This window comes from Nuphar pumila, unplaced genomic scaffold (assembly GCF_984573655.1).
Source record: "Nuphar pumila unplaced genomic scaffold, dmNupPumi1.hap1.1 HAP1_SCAFFOLD_1339, whole genome shotgun sequence".
Taxonomy (NCBI): Eukaryota; Viridiplantae; Streptophyta; class Magnoliopsida; order Nymphaeales; family Nymphaeaceae; genus Nuphar; species Nuphar pumila.
Window position 1 is genome coordinate 29,808 of NW_028323649.1, and position 6,000 is coordinate 35,807.

Sequence of the window (6,000 nt, forward strand, 5' to 3'; positions counted from 1 at the left end):
TGTAAGACACATGTGGTGGGCGGCATGTACGCATGTTGAACAATAATTAAATGTTTGGATTGCGTGCATTTTTTAAGCGGAATGATAGGAGATGGCCAGCAGGTGCAGTGCACAAAATGAACAACTGATTGATTGCCTGCAATTGCTTCCACGGGCTCGAGCCAGAATGCCAAGGGGGTGCTACAGAGTCTGTGACTGCAGCACTGTAATACATCGAGCTCTCAAAGGCTGCAGGGAATTGCAGTTGCCGGCGGGTGGACGCTAGTGAGATCACTTCCAGGTGGGTGGGGATGGCTTCGTCTTCTTCTTCTGGACAGATGCAACAGATGAAGCTGTTGAAGGGCGCTCAGCGACGACATTGGCGGGTGTGGGACTTTGTGGAGGCCTTGGCTTGCGCGCAGCAGCTTCTCTTTCAACCGACCCCTCTGAACCGGACACACTGACGGCGCTGGCAACCCTACCACGGGCAGCACCCGGCAATGCAGGTTTGGTTATCACTGGTGCTCGAGTTGACAGCTGACGCACTGGTACGGAACGAGGGGGCCCAAGGCCCTTGACTTCTGGCAGGGGCCGCACACGGGATGATGGTGTATGTGACGACTGGGGGGACAATGGCATTTGAGGTGATGGAGAGGGAGGTGCAAATGCTTCAGGTGTTATTGGCGTGGGCATCGCTGCTACATGGCTCGCCACGAATGTTGGGGGCAGCGGCATTTGTGGCTCGCTATTAGGGAGCTTTTGACTTAGCTGTCTGACTGGTTCCTGGGAAGGCGTTTGGCCGAAAGAGGTGCTCAGGTTGACTTTGCCTGATTCCAGAGCCTCCATGATCATGTCTGCGTCATTTCTCCTGCTGCTGCCATCGTCAGAAATGTCCTGCTCAACACAGCAGCATGTTGGCACGCAAAGCAACAGAGGCACCCCAGGAACGTGCAGAAGCGATCTTCAATGATCGGGTGATGATGCAGAGATGGGGTAGCGGCTACATTGCCACCACACATCAGCTCATTCTATACTCGTCACTCACCAGTGCAGCAGTGCTCACAACACAGCGTCATATCACATATATCATAACAGTGCCAACAAATGGGCGAGCTGATTGGGAGCGTGACATCATTTTTGGGTATTTTTCCTGTACGCATACCTGACAATTCACCTTTTTTTCTATGTAAACTTGTCAACGAGTCCACAAGCGTGACAGGGACCTCCCATTTGTTGGTATGCTTACGGTCATCTTTGTGCGACATCAATTGCAAAAGAAAAGGCACACACAGATCATGCACGCTGAGAACCCTCACCGTCAGCTCGATCCCCACAGTCTCGGTGTTAAGCAGCCAGCTGAGCCCAGACGCAAACGCCATGCACCCGATCATCGCTCCTGCTGCACGAAGTGGCCAGGTGCTGGCAAGCTCAATCGCAATGAAGGGGCTGGCCAGCGAGCCAAGTTTGCCAGCAAGCTGCATGTTGCCGAATGCAAAGCTGCGCACATCCGTGCCATACACCTGCAATTGCCCCCGATTGCTGCATACCGTGCTGCTGATGTCCACAAAACTCCCAAGGTGCTCGAGGGCGCATTCATATGGCATCTCAGCTGCTACATGCTGCACCATGCAGGCAGTATATAAACAGGCAGACAGAAGCCAAGCTCAGGCTTGATCGTCATGGACGACTTCATTTGAAACACTCCACCAGCTATGTTTTACATGCGGATCAATTATCAATTAACAAACATGGACCGCAAGCGCTCTCCAAGGGTGGATGCATGTCTGTCCAGGTGACCCACACCGCACTGCCAGCCCTTTCGCTAGGTTGTGTCTGAGGGCGCATAACAATGCTTGCCGGCATGGGATGAAACCCCAACATTTCCCCCCATAATTCAATTATTCTTAGGAGCGTTTAGGCCTGCAAATTGCACGGTTGGCAAGAAGCTGGCCGAGACAGGGACAAAGGTGAATGGTGAAGATGTACGTAGTAAAGCTTACACGGCAGACCATATATCACAATCATCATCCATGGAAAGCAGAGCGCGTGCACCTCGGTCGTGTACAGATCCAACACAGCATAGGCACTGCACATGAAGATCCGAGGAATGAAGAGGAATACGGGTTTCAAGCGGTAGAGAAGCAGTGGGATCATGCCGATCGTCGCTGCGCCCAGTGACATTCGGATGGTGTTTCGGCGGCCCAAGATGTCCACACCAAGAACACACACTGCCAGCCCTGGTAACTGCAATTCATACTTCGTCAGTCTTCCCCCCTCATGGAAAGGATATTTAGTACCCAGGACATGTGAAACATTCTTACATGCATATGCTCGACTTGATTCAGCAGGCTTACAACGGTGCAAAAGGCCTGGGTAAACATTCATTGACAGCTCAGTTCTGCATCTCCAGCTGTGATCTGCACAACAAACCTGTGAGCACGTTGCAGCAAGAATATCTCCAGTCAGGTGTTGATGCCCTGGCATTGGCATGGCTAGATGTAAGGTCACACTGCGTGTGAACCATGCTCCGGCCAAAACTCCCCCACCCTGCTGTTATGCCAACTTATGTCCAACCTATGCATTGATTCCCAAGTAGTCTTGGAGTTGCCATTTCCATGTGGATGCGGTAATGTTGCAAAAAGGAGATTCATCATCATTACATCACATAGATAATGGCAAGAAATAGACAACAAAGAAACAACGACATCATCATTAAGTCACACAGATAATGGCAAGAAATAGACAACAAAGAAGCAACGACAGCACATTCCAAGTGATACAGCTCATTGAACGTCAGCGATTCATCATCATCATGTCGAAAAAGGAGATTACGATCTCACCCTTTCCCCTGCAATTTTCCACCTGAAATGAGTGGTTCCAAGTGAAGCAAGTCCTGGGTGAGACGTTGAGTTTTCTAACACCAGTCTCGTGCAGTGGTATGATTGGTGCTGGTAACATTCAGCTCGGTGTGCAATCATCCACAAGGTAAAGCATGCGATCACACCTCTGCCAAAGTGTTCAATATGATGTCCTGGAAGTCTTTGTCAGTGAAACTTGCAGAAGACGTCTTCTTCGTGCACCTTGCCTGTGATGTGGGGTGTGCCTCAAGCGTGACAAGGAAGAACACTAAGCCTGCGCCATTGTCAAACATCACACGACACGACACCAGAAACGCCACGAGAAAGTTCTCTTGTGACACCAGCAGCTCCAAGAACTGGGCACTGAATTGCATCGTCAAATGCAAAGATGATATATCAAACGGCCAGAATGTTTTGCGGATTGCTCTCAGACCTCCTGTGGACCTGGAAAGGATATCGCACCAGTGATTGCCTGGTTTTCTAACCTTGATGAGCGCAACACGCACGAGATGTGTGAGACTTACATGAACGGCTGCAGAATCACCGACACACACATACACTAGACAAGTGCGACTGTTGCACATCTGTCCTCTCACTTTGAAGAGGCAACCCGACACAAGCAGTCAAACATCTTGCGCATTGATCATACCATAGTAGATGCCCGTCACTATGAACCACAAGCCACCCAGCACAGCTGTAGTCCAGATGACGTTGTTGGATAATATCTGCTTAAACTTGATCTGTACACCTTTGGCGAGCTCGATGACTGCTGCAAAGCGTGCCACACCTGCAAGACAACGTGCTGCCATGAGAAGTTGACCTCGTCTGGCAACTCAGGATCGTGAGTATGTCTGACCCATACACACATGGGTTGTACTCACCTATACACATGCTCTGCACACTGTCATATTATAAACGCGCATAATGTGTCCCACAGGCTTCGCAAGGTGTGCGGCGCTTTCTAGCCAGTGGGGTTCAGAGATGCGCGGTGGTGTCCAAGAGATTCTCGACAGGAGATTTCTTTTTCTCAAGATGCTTGTAAACGACAGTTTTGGCATCCTTTTCAGGCGAACAGGGCGCACTTGAAGGGAGCTGGCGGATGGCGAGATGGCTGCCGCTCAGGGCAACAAGAGTGTGACCGGGGAGTGGTTGGCGGTTCACTCTGGCTACCCATTCAAGGACCACGCGAGCTTCGTTCGTTCGGCCCTGTTGGATCAGCCAGCGTGGTGACTCCGGGATCACAATAAATAGAAACTGTAGCAGGAACATCGGGACCAGAGCCCACATGATCATCACCCGCCAGCCAGAGGTTTCCAAAGTCGCTTGTGCGACGAGAGTCATCAGGATCTGCAGATGCACGCCCGTCGTTGAGTCGTCGCCAGCGATGTATCATAGCTGAACGCGCGTACCTGTGTGGCCTTGCGGTGTCTTGCTGAGAAGCTGCTGACGTCTGCGTTAGAGTGTAACTGATCAGCACAGAACTAGAACTGGACGATTGAACCTGCCTGCAGAGGGGGCGGTCTCATGACCCTTCGTCGGTGAAGACTGGACCAGGCAGTGCTCGCAATCCGAAAGTACACAATATAAGAATGTCCTTGCACATTTTTGTCTGGAATGGGCGTTGTGATATCAGATTTGCAAGACTGATGGCTGAAGTACCAGTTGCTAATGATGGCGGTGGCCCTTTTTGGGTAATGTCTGCAAGTGTACTGTCCACCAGCTGCGCACCGCTGCAAGCGTCCAGCATAGCTCGAGTCCAATCATGCCCATCCCTCGCATCCATGCTGGTAGGAATTCTGAGAAGAGCGAAAAGGTGACGGTGTTGCCTCCAATGCCGAAGCCCACGAAAGCGGTTGCAATGAGGACAGAAGCAAAGCCAGGTGCATATGCGGTGGCGATATTTGAGACAATGGCTACTCCAGACGACAGGCGCAGAGTGGCTCTTCGGCCAAACACATCCGCAGCGTAACCCCACAAAAAGGCTCCGGCTAGCATTCCAATGAATGCACTGACCGTCACGAGAGATTCTTGCGACGAGTTTAAGTTGTAGTTGCAGCGCAGGGAAGGGCCCAGGAACGCCAGGACGAGCGTCTCAACAGCATCCCCTGACCATGCAAGTCCTGCGGGTTGTGATGCCTATCAGTGTACTGCTTGCATTTCACGCCACTCTCTCAATTATGGAACGCTGAGTGGATTTACCCATGTAAGCAACTGGCAGATAACGAACAACTAGCTAGTAACAATGAACACATATGATCACCGGTTCAAATGTGGTTCGCTTTTGAGAATGAATGGAGCCCCATTTCTCACGGTGACGCCAACAGCCTCACAGCTACCGTTGGGGTCACCAAGGCAGCTCATTCGCACCTGAAAACAGGAACAGTAGGCCATGGAAAATTCCGAGTTTCTGAGACTGGATCGCTTGGTCGATAGTGTAATGTCCAGGAGGCAGCTTTTCTTTATGGCGAAGATCCCCGGAAACCCCGAGCCCGATTGGAGGATCCCTGATGGCCTTGATACGTCCTTTCGACATCTCCAGCCATACGCAGGGCTAAGCGATCTGCAGCATCGTGGAAAGTTCATGGACGTGTTTCCCGCATGGATCACGTCAAGTACTTCTGCACTCGCAATGGCATGGCGCATTTTCATCCGTCCCTCAGCTGCTATCTAAGATATCTCATATCAAGGGTACAGCTCTAAACAGCTCTAAGGCTTAGCCAAAGCTTCCAGCTGACAGATTTGCCTGAATGCCATGCGACAATACTTCGTTAGCTTTAACTTGCCACCTTGACTTTTCGAGTGGCTTTCGTGCCTGCGAGCTGACAAATCTGATCAGTGCTTTGCTTTGACAGTTCCAAGGCCTGGCATGGCCCATGTCATACAACACCAATTAGCACTTCTCATAAGTGGCCGGTCACGCTAACCAGCTAAATAAAGAGATAATGATGTACGTCTTGATGATGTGTCTGGAACCATGCTGGCTTATCACCCAAGCCTGATGAAAGTTTCACGTTTGGATCCTTATCACGCACCAGGATCACGAACAACATGAGCAAATCAGTCAAGTTTGTTCATGTAAACGTTGAACAGGATCGTACCACGCTTAGAACTTACTGCCTGGTGATGGCTATTTGTGCGCAAATGCAAGGGCTGCAACTGGCTG